Source organism: Micromesistius poutassou (assembly GCF_964030765.1).
Source record: "Micromesistius poutassou genome assembly, chromosome: 4".
Classification (NCBI taxonomy): Eukaryota; Metazoa; Chordata; class Actinopteri; order Gadiformes; family Gadidae; genus Micromesistius; species Micromesistius poutassou.
Genome location: NC_140274.1, coordinates 10,582,160 through 10,591,080, shown reverse-complemented (window position 1 = coordinate 10,591,080; position 8,921 = coordinate 10,582,160). Strand labels below are relative to the sequence as shown.

The 8,921-nt window shown below is 43.8% G+C and overlaps 1 long non-coding RNA gene across 1 annotated transcript; it reads left to right on the top strand.

Moving 5' to 3' along the window:
• Positions 1 to 2,893: 2,893 nt before the first annotated feature.
• LOC311341862 lies at positions 2,894 to 3,526 on the top strand. Its single transcript, XR_014633364.1, has 2 exons — positions 2,894 to 3,059; positions 3,183 to 3,526. It is a non-coding gene; the product is annotated as an uncharacterized lncRNA (long non-coding RNA).
• The last annotated feature ends 5,395 nt before the right edge of the window (positions 3,527 to 8,921 follow it).

The following is an 8,921-nucleotide window of genomic DNA, read 5'->3' as shown; positions in this document are numbered from 1 at the left end:
AAGTCTGATGTAAATACGTAAACAATTATACATCATGTTAAATGTTAATATATATCCAACTACGTAGTATGAAATGTTTTATCTGAACTAATCTTAACTGCACCATTCTGATACCTTAACTTACACATTACCTCAACTGTGTTCCTCCACATTTCTTTCCAGGGGCATGTCTTACAGTTGATTATTCTTCTTTAATGTTGTAAACTTAAATGAATGATCCACCATCCATGTGATAGGGTATTTATTGATTAACAAAAGGCAGAAATACAAAATACATTCATTTAATACATTCATTTAATACATTTATTTAAGTTTACAACATTAAAGAAGAATAATCAACTGTAAGACATGCCCCTGGAAAGAAATGTGGAGGAACACAGTTGAGGTAATGTGTAAGTTAAGGTATCAGAATGGTGCAGTTAAGATTAGTTCAGATAAAACATTTCATACTACGTAGTTGGATATATATTAACATTTAACATGATGTATAATTGTTTACGTATTTACATCAGACTTTCCACTTTCTGCAAGTCATATCGTCATCGCAATATCGAACAATTGTATCGCACATCGCAGATTTTCCTGATATCGTGCAGGCCTAGCGACTAGTAGTATTATATTGTATTTTGCTCTTACCATTTACAGACAGATTGATTTTCTTCAGATTGAAGTTTCTAGACATTCTTGGTGCTCTACACAGTCTTTACTAAAGACTGGGTCCTGTGAAAATCGACATGTTGTTCATTTTATAACTTAGGCCTTGTTTTCTAAATTTGCGAATTGTTTTGCCATCCTGCTTTTCCCCAGAGTCGTCTATTTATTGACCTTTGTGCTTGGTTCAGCCACCTCACCAGTGAACGATGTCGTCTAAATGTTAACCCATGTTCTCTGGTCATCTGTCCTACCTTCCTCCTCAGAGTCAATCAAAATGTTTACCCTTATGCTGTGGTCAGATGTCCCACCTTCCTCAGTGGCATCTAAATCTATTTTTCTGTTTGTATGTCTTTAGTATGTATGTTAATATTAATAATAATATTGTATGTCCAAGCTAGGTGCTTGGCCAGGGCTCATTTGTAAGAGAGACTACTGTCTTAAATGTGAATACCCTGGTAAAACTAATTAATAATAATACAAATGTCAACCCTTCTCTATGGGTAGCCGGCCTACCTTCCTCAGAGTCAACCAATAATGTACCCTTCGTACTTGGGTAAACCGGTCACAAGGGAGAAGACATCCTCTTAGGCACTCTTCTGCTTGATAAGAACACAGGCAACTCTGTGTCTTGGGTAAACATTACTTGATTTGATTATTGACATCTGCAATGTGGGGAGGATCTGAAACGGTATAAATAACTGTCAAACTGTATTCTGGACTCACTCTGCTAGAGAGGAGTCTAATGTAATGCATGCATTAAACCTAGGATAATTGTCTGCCAAGTATTGTGTGGTTTTTTGCATTTAGAAATATCATCTGTCCTAGACGCAATATCTGTTAAAGGAAATTGCCACGACAGTCCTGGTAGCTGGAGATTTTATTTGGCCCGCCAAATATATATATATTTATTTTTTTATATTTTTATTTTGAAGGTTTTATCCTTTTTAACGTAGAGACAGGAAGGTATGGGAGAGAGAGGGTAAGACATGCAGCAAAGGACCATGGGCAGAAAACGAACCCCGGTCGCTGTGGTAAGGACTAGGCCTTAATGGTATGCGCCCCTTCCATGCTCTTTTATTTAAGATATCTGCAGTAGACTGAACAACGAATTGATTGTTGACTGTTTGAATTGATTGATTGATCTGTTGACTGTTTGATAACAATAGCTGCACTTAAAAAAAACACTACCTGTTCGAGAAGCATTTTTTGATAGTACTGAATGTTTGTATTGTTCTGATAATTTTACCTATAACATTGAATCTAGTATGAAAGGCTAGCGTACATTGTATTTGTTTTACTGATGAGAGGAAATAAAAACAATGAGATAGCCTGTTATATCTGCCTAAAGGCATTTATTTGGTCTCATTTATAAAGTATTTAACATGTGTATTATGTTTTCAATAACACGTGCATAAAACAAAGTTCTGATTCATCCCTCCAGAATGGCTTAAAGATCATATATAATGGGTTGTGAAAATGGCAGTAAAAATGGTCAGGAATGTTCATTTATGAACAAATTTGTTCTTCTCGCAATTTATAGATTCGGCCTATTAAGAATTGGGTCGTGATGGTTTGTAATCTGAAAAAAATGGGTCCCCAGAAAAAAAGTTTGGGAAACACTGCTCTATACTGTATAGATGGGGTTGATAGAACAGAACAGACTGGAAATGCCATGTCACTGTGATGTAATCATTATTGAGATGAAAGCTTTGTGTAGAAGTAAACACTGTGTTGCAGTGGTTCACCAAATGGATTTCATTAAGTATTTTCTTCCTTCCAGAGAATCTCTTTTTGTAGCCAAGCTACCATTCCGAATCCATGTGTCACCCCTCATTGTTTCAGACTACATAATAAATCCATTGATTGCACTAGATCTTCCACATGCTGCTTGTATCCTTCTTTTATCCTTGTCCTCCTCTTATTGAACTACTCCTCCTCTTAATGAACTTCACTGAATGGCCAAAGTTGGTGAATGTTGTGGAACTTAAATGTTGGGCTTTTACATATGTTAAAAAAATGGAAATGCATGGGACCATGGTCTATTCTTTATATATTTTAATTAATAATAGAGGGGGGATAGCGAGAGAAGAAGAAAGAAGAAGAACAAAATGTCCAAAACACGTTAAGATGAAACATGATCTTGTAACATTACAACCCGCCCCTATTTTAGGGGTGGGGTTAGGGGTTGGGATTGGGTTGTTTACTTAACCACACCAAATGTAGCACAAACTCATTCTTCACCACCACCTTGAAGTATCCTGAACTCACTAACTCATAGCAGCAGTACCACTATGGAGCAGGGACACACTTCTTCCTCTGCGCCATCCTACCTAGCATGGTCCATCTTTAACACACTGTGTTGCTGTTTACCTCTGGGGATTGCTGCTATTGTCTGTTCCTGCAGGGTAAGACTATTTTGGATTTATATTGCGATTTTCAATGCTGCATGCAAATCTATCTAATCAAACCTGATCCCCCAACATATATCTGCTAGAGTGTGCTGAGAAATACCTTGTTCTGCCCCACAGGCACAGAATGCGAATGCTCTTGGCCAAGGAGCTGCAGCCCAAGAAGCATCTAAGACAGCAAGGACCCTTAATGTGATCGGACTCGTCTGTGGAATAATTCTGATCATCATTTTTATCGTTCTCAAAGTCATCAATGCCTAATAGCAACAAAATTATTATTTTAATGTTGTTGGAATGTTTCTGGAAATGATGGAATACTGTGCATAATTGACCGATCCATTGATGGGAAACATCTGTTGGTTTGATGGATTAGGCCTTCAAAATCAAATGTACTAACAAAAATTTAAACATTCTGCATTTTTGTATTTCTGCCTTTTGTTAATCAATAAATACCCTATCACATGGATGGTGGATCATTCATTTAAGTTTACAACATTAAAGAAGAATAATCAACTGTAAGACATGCCCCTGGAAAGAAATGTGGAGGAACACAGTTGAGGTAATGTGTAAGTTAAGGTATCAGAATGGTGCAGTTAAGATTAGTTCAGATAAAACATTTCATACTACGTAGTTGGATATATATTAACATTTAACATGATGTATAATTGTTTACGTATTTACATCAGACTTTCCACTTTCTGGGCTCTCCGGGTCTGGAGATATAGATGGTCACAATGGCACAGGAAGCTTTTTAAAGCTCAAAACAAAAAGCTCTATCAGTATGTGCAGGATGTGGTAACAGTACATGCATTCTTTGATGTGCATGCCTGTGTTGGGGGGATGGGAAGAAGGATGGGGGTGGGGCCTATTGCGACTGTAGGCTAGACGTGAGGAGTGCGGCTGGCGCTGCCAGTTATGAAAAGCTTGAATTCCATGAGAAGAGTTGTCGAAAAGGTTGACTTGTGTTGTTCTTAAATCACTTTGTGCTTGTATTTACTTTAAATCACATTACTTCAAAATCACTACAATAAGTAAAGCATTGCTATAACAAAGACTTGGAATTTAATTTGCAAGATATGTCTGATGGTTCCCCACCCTGTTTAGATCAACTAACCCCTCCCCCGGGTTTAGTTGATCTAAACAGTCTTACTTCTATTTACAAGTTTCCACCCTCCACCCTCCAACACAGGCAGGAACTTTAATGGTAAACAGATGTTTATATACCATTTGGTTTTCCTGCTGTAAAAAAGAGCTGTTGCAAACAAAACACCAATAAATCAGTTGAGCTTGTTTTGTCACTTTTGCACAATTTTATTTTGCAATCTTTCAGAATGTCTGCTGGGTTTTAATGGAAATAAATGTCTGATAAGTCACTGTATATTTCACCGAATAATATGGCTCAATCATCATCACCTATAAAAAAGAGACATTTGCGTGTGAACATAAATAGTGAATACAATAGAAGTAGACCTAAGCTTTATAAAAACAAACAATGTAAAATGTTATTCAACCTATTTAGGATTTTTCCAGCTAACTTGAGACAACTATGAATGTGTTTTTAGCTGATTCCCCCTAAAGATTTTTAGTATTTATATATATTTTTTATCTGTCCGATAACTTATAATATAACTTAGAACAAATAAAACATGATAAAACAGTACAATGCATTAAGTTCATTAAAGAACACAGAGGGAGAATGAAAGAAAAAGCAATGTATCTTTGAATATCGAGTGGTAGGCCTAATATCGATGTACCACTGTTTTTGCATCCGTTCCGGTAACTACAATGACTAATCGCTGATGAAGACCAACTGTTTATTTATATGAAGCAATCAAGAAGAAAAATATCGGCTGGGCTTTTACAAAGTAACACATATTTTGTATAAATATGTATTTTTCATGAGGCAGATAGGCTTGCATTAGGATATAAACATCATGTGGCGACACGAGGAGGATTTAATAATTTAAATATCAGAGTATCTTTTCTTTGTTACCGACAACGCCACCTTGGGTTAGGGCCCAAGGACCCGTAGTAACTACAATATTACTATGATTGTCACCTCGGACAAAAGGACACTTAGGTTCGTTCAAGCAGGGAGGGCGGGAGACGGAGTTCAAGGATAACATAAAAACACTTTATTATAATAAACACAAGATTTGTCAAAACAAGATAAAAAAGAAAAATGAGCCCAACTGGGGGAGGAAGTGGGTACAAGCTGAGGCTTACCGGCTGGAGGAGGGGTCGACAGGGGAAAGTGATACCCAAAAAAAAGAAACGGGAGAGCACCCCACTCACACGGCAAACGGGAAGTGCACACAAGCACACACACACCAGGGATCACCACCACCACCCAGGGGGACCACTGTCGGCCTTCAGCTCTAAAACAAAAGAGGCACAGTTAGGAGGGCTCACAACTAACACAATACCAACATAACATAACAATATCACACAACATAAACCAACTGATGAATAATCAATCAATAAACTAAAGAGTATTAAATTGCAGTAACCAGAAAATCAAAATAAAAGAAAACAAGAAAATTAAAGAGTCTCTGGCGGAGCTCGCAGCGGCCTACCCGAGCGGCCGCCACACACACACACACACCGCACCACGCACAGCAAGAGCGGGAAACAGGGTCAGCAACAGGAGGCAAGCCGACTAGGGACAGCCGACGGGACCCCTAACCAAGCGAGGGAAGCAGCGGCGAAGCAGCAGCAGCGGCAGGGTAGCGCAGCAGCAGCAGCAGCGTAGCGAAGCAGCAGCAGCAGCGTAGCGAAGCAGCAGCAGCAGGGTAGCGAAGCAGCAGCGTAGCGAAGCAGCAGCAGCAGCGTAGCGAAGCAGCAGCGTAGCGAAGCAGCAGCAGCAGCGTAGCGAAGCAGCAGCAGCAGGGTAGCGTAGCAATAACAGTAACAGGGACTAATTAGCCATAATTACTCGGCTTAACGTTTGTAAGCTCCGGTTCTCAGTCCGGTGAATGCGTCCCTTCTAAAGAGGGAGAGGGGTGAAGAGGGTCGGTGTAGCAGGGGAGACAGCCACCACACACCATGCGACCAGCAGATTATGCTCCGGTCAGCGGCGGTAAACGACCCCAATATCTTGCCCCGATCGCGGTGAGGACGTCGGATCTGTGCCCTGAGGTGAGCGGTGAGAGCAACAACCCGGAAGTGGGCGGGCCGAAGAGGCAGGAAGCGAGAGGTCAGGAGGAGAGGCACGGCCTACTTTTATTCCCCCAGCATAACCAATAATTGGCAAATAAGCCAGAGAGGGCGTGGTGAAACCGAAGCTTGGTTTAAATAGCAGTGGTGCCTCATACCACTACAATCCACCCCCCCCCCATTTTCATCGTCGACCCGACGATGCTCTTGAAGGATCTTGACTAAGACCATGGTCTAAAAACAGCAGACACAGAATTTGACTGACCGGCTGAGGGCCCGGCCTGAGCCACCTCATTGGCCGGCCTGGGTAAATGGTGGAGGTTTGAGTGTTGACCAGCTGTAGGTCGGGCTGTCCGTCGCCGGACAGCTTCATCACTCACTGGAGGAGGGACTGCGAAGGGAGCGGCACTGACAGGAGGTGGCTGCACCGTCAACTGGGCAGGAAGTCCAGAGGGCAATGGTGCCGTCGAGGTAACTGGTATCGCCGATGCAGGGGCCGTTTGGACTTCTCCAGCAGGATGACCAGCTGGCGGGTGGATGGTGTCCCTTACTGCAGCCATCAAATCTTCGTCGTCAGATGAGCTCTGAGACACTGCATGCCGGTCAAGTGAGATGGAAAGAGGAGCAGGGTTGTTGCCTGAAGCAGCCATTCCGACTATAGCTTTAAGCAGCGTTCGACGTGAGGAGCTTTAATCACCCGATGCACCACAGGGTTCCACCTGTCCTGGATCTTGTAACGCCCCTTCCAGCCAAACTCCTTTAGACAAACTGCCTGACCCACCACAAGCGGCTCTGACCGGACAGACTGATCATGATTTTCCTTCAGACGTTGGGCGGCCTCCCTCAGCCTGTCCCGGACGCTTTCAAAAGCCAAGTGTAGCTGGGTCTGATGCTCCCGGACCCAGTCATTTACCGTCCCACCAACAGGATCCTGCACCCTTCCCAACAAGAAATCAACAGGGAGCCTTGCCTCACGACCAAACATGAGGAAAAACGGGGATTCCCCAGTGGATTGATGCAGTGTGGTGTTATAAGCATGCAATATCTGAGGTAGACAAGAGTGCCATTCACGCTTTCGAGAGAGAGGCAAAGTGCGCAGCAAATCATGAAGAGTGCGATTGAAACGTTCGCACTGACCGTTACCTGCAGGATGGTACGGTGTGGTGCGAGATTTTTCAATGTTGTAAAGACCACACAGCTGCTGAATGAGTACGCTTTCGAAATTGCGACCCTGATCAGAATGAATGCGTGCTGGAACACCAAATTTTGAAAACCACTCCGTAACGAGCACCTGTGCCACTGTAGAGGCGCGCTGGTCACGAGTGGGAATGGCAAGAGTGTATTTACTGAAAACATCCGTCAAGACAAGGACGTTCTCCAGCCCATTATGGGTTGGTTCGAGCAGGGTGAAATCCATCGCCAGGATTTTGTTAGGCTCCGAAGCAAGCAGATGTCCCATGAAGCTACGAACTGGTGGCCCGGAGTCTTTAGCCACTTGGCACCGCTCACAAGTTTGACACCAGCGCCTCACATCAGACGACATCCCCGGCCAATAGCACCGCTGCCTGAGCAATTCCAGAGTCCTGCCCACCCCCTGGTGACCGTGATTTTGATGGACCTCCATGAGGACTTTATCCTTTAGAGCAGCTGGCAAAATCACCTGGAGAACCACTTCTCCCCCATCGGAGCGAAAGGCTTGCCGGTACAGTACTCCGGCCAATTCAATTAATCGCTCCCACTGCCTGAGGAGCACCGAAGCTGGTGGGGACAACTGCTTGCATTCCTCATGGTTCGGGTATCGTTTCTGCTGCCAAAGCACAAGGACTTCCTGGGTCACAGGGTCAGCTCGCTGAAGTTCTCCAATGTCTGCGGGCAGATGCTGAGGCAAAGCCTGGATAGCAGCCTGACAGGCTGCAGGCCCTCGGACCTGGAGAGCTTGTTTCAAGGGCTGTGGAAGCTGCGTACCAGGGATGATCATTTCAAGATCTACGGTTCTGGGTGGATACAAGCGAGACAGAGCGTCCGCATTTGTGTTACTCTTGCCAGAGCGGTAACGAATCTCAAAATCGAACGACGCGAGTTGGGCTACCCAACGCTGCTCCAGGGCTCCAAGTTTAGCTGATGACAGGTGGCTAAGCGGATTATTGTCTGTAAAGACAATGCATTTGTGGCCAAGCAAGTACTCACGGAATTTGTCTGCCATAGCCCATTTCAGCGCCAGAAACTCAAGTTTCATGGAGCTATAATTGACTGGGTTGCGTTCGGTTGGCCTCAGACTTCGGCTGGCATATGCTATAGGTTGGACCTTTCCTCCATGCTCTTGCGAGAGCACTGCGCCCAGGCCTCCATGGCTTGCGTCGACTTCCAAGATGAATGGGAGGGAAAAGTCAGCGTATGCCAGCACGGGTGCAGTGGTAAGCTTAGATTTTAGAGCTTCAAAGCCCCGCTGATGTTCTCCCGTCCACTTTTCCAAAACTTGCTGTTCAGACCGTCTGGACTTGGATGCCACAAGTTCAGCAACCAGGCGATGTAAAGGTGCAGCCAACTTGGCAAAGCCCTCCACGAAGCGCTGATAATAGCTAGTGAACCCAAGAAAGGACCGCAGCTCCAAGATGGTGGTCGGAGGCTGCCAGCTGGCTACCACTTCAACCTTGCCTGGATCGGTGGAAACACCTTCGGCCAAAATGATATGGCCCAAGTAAC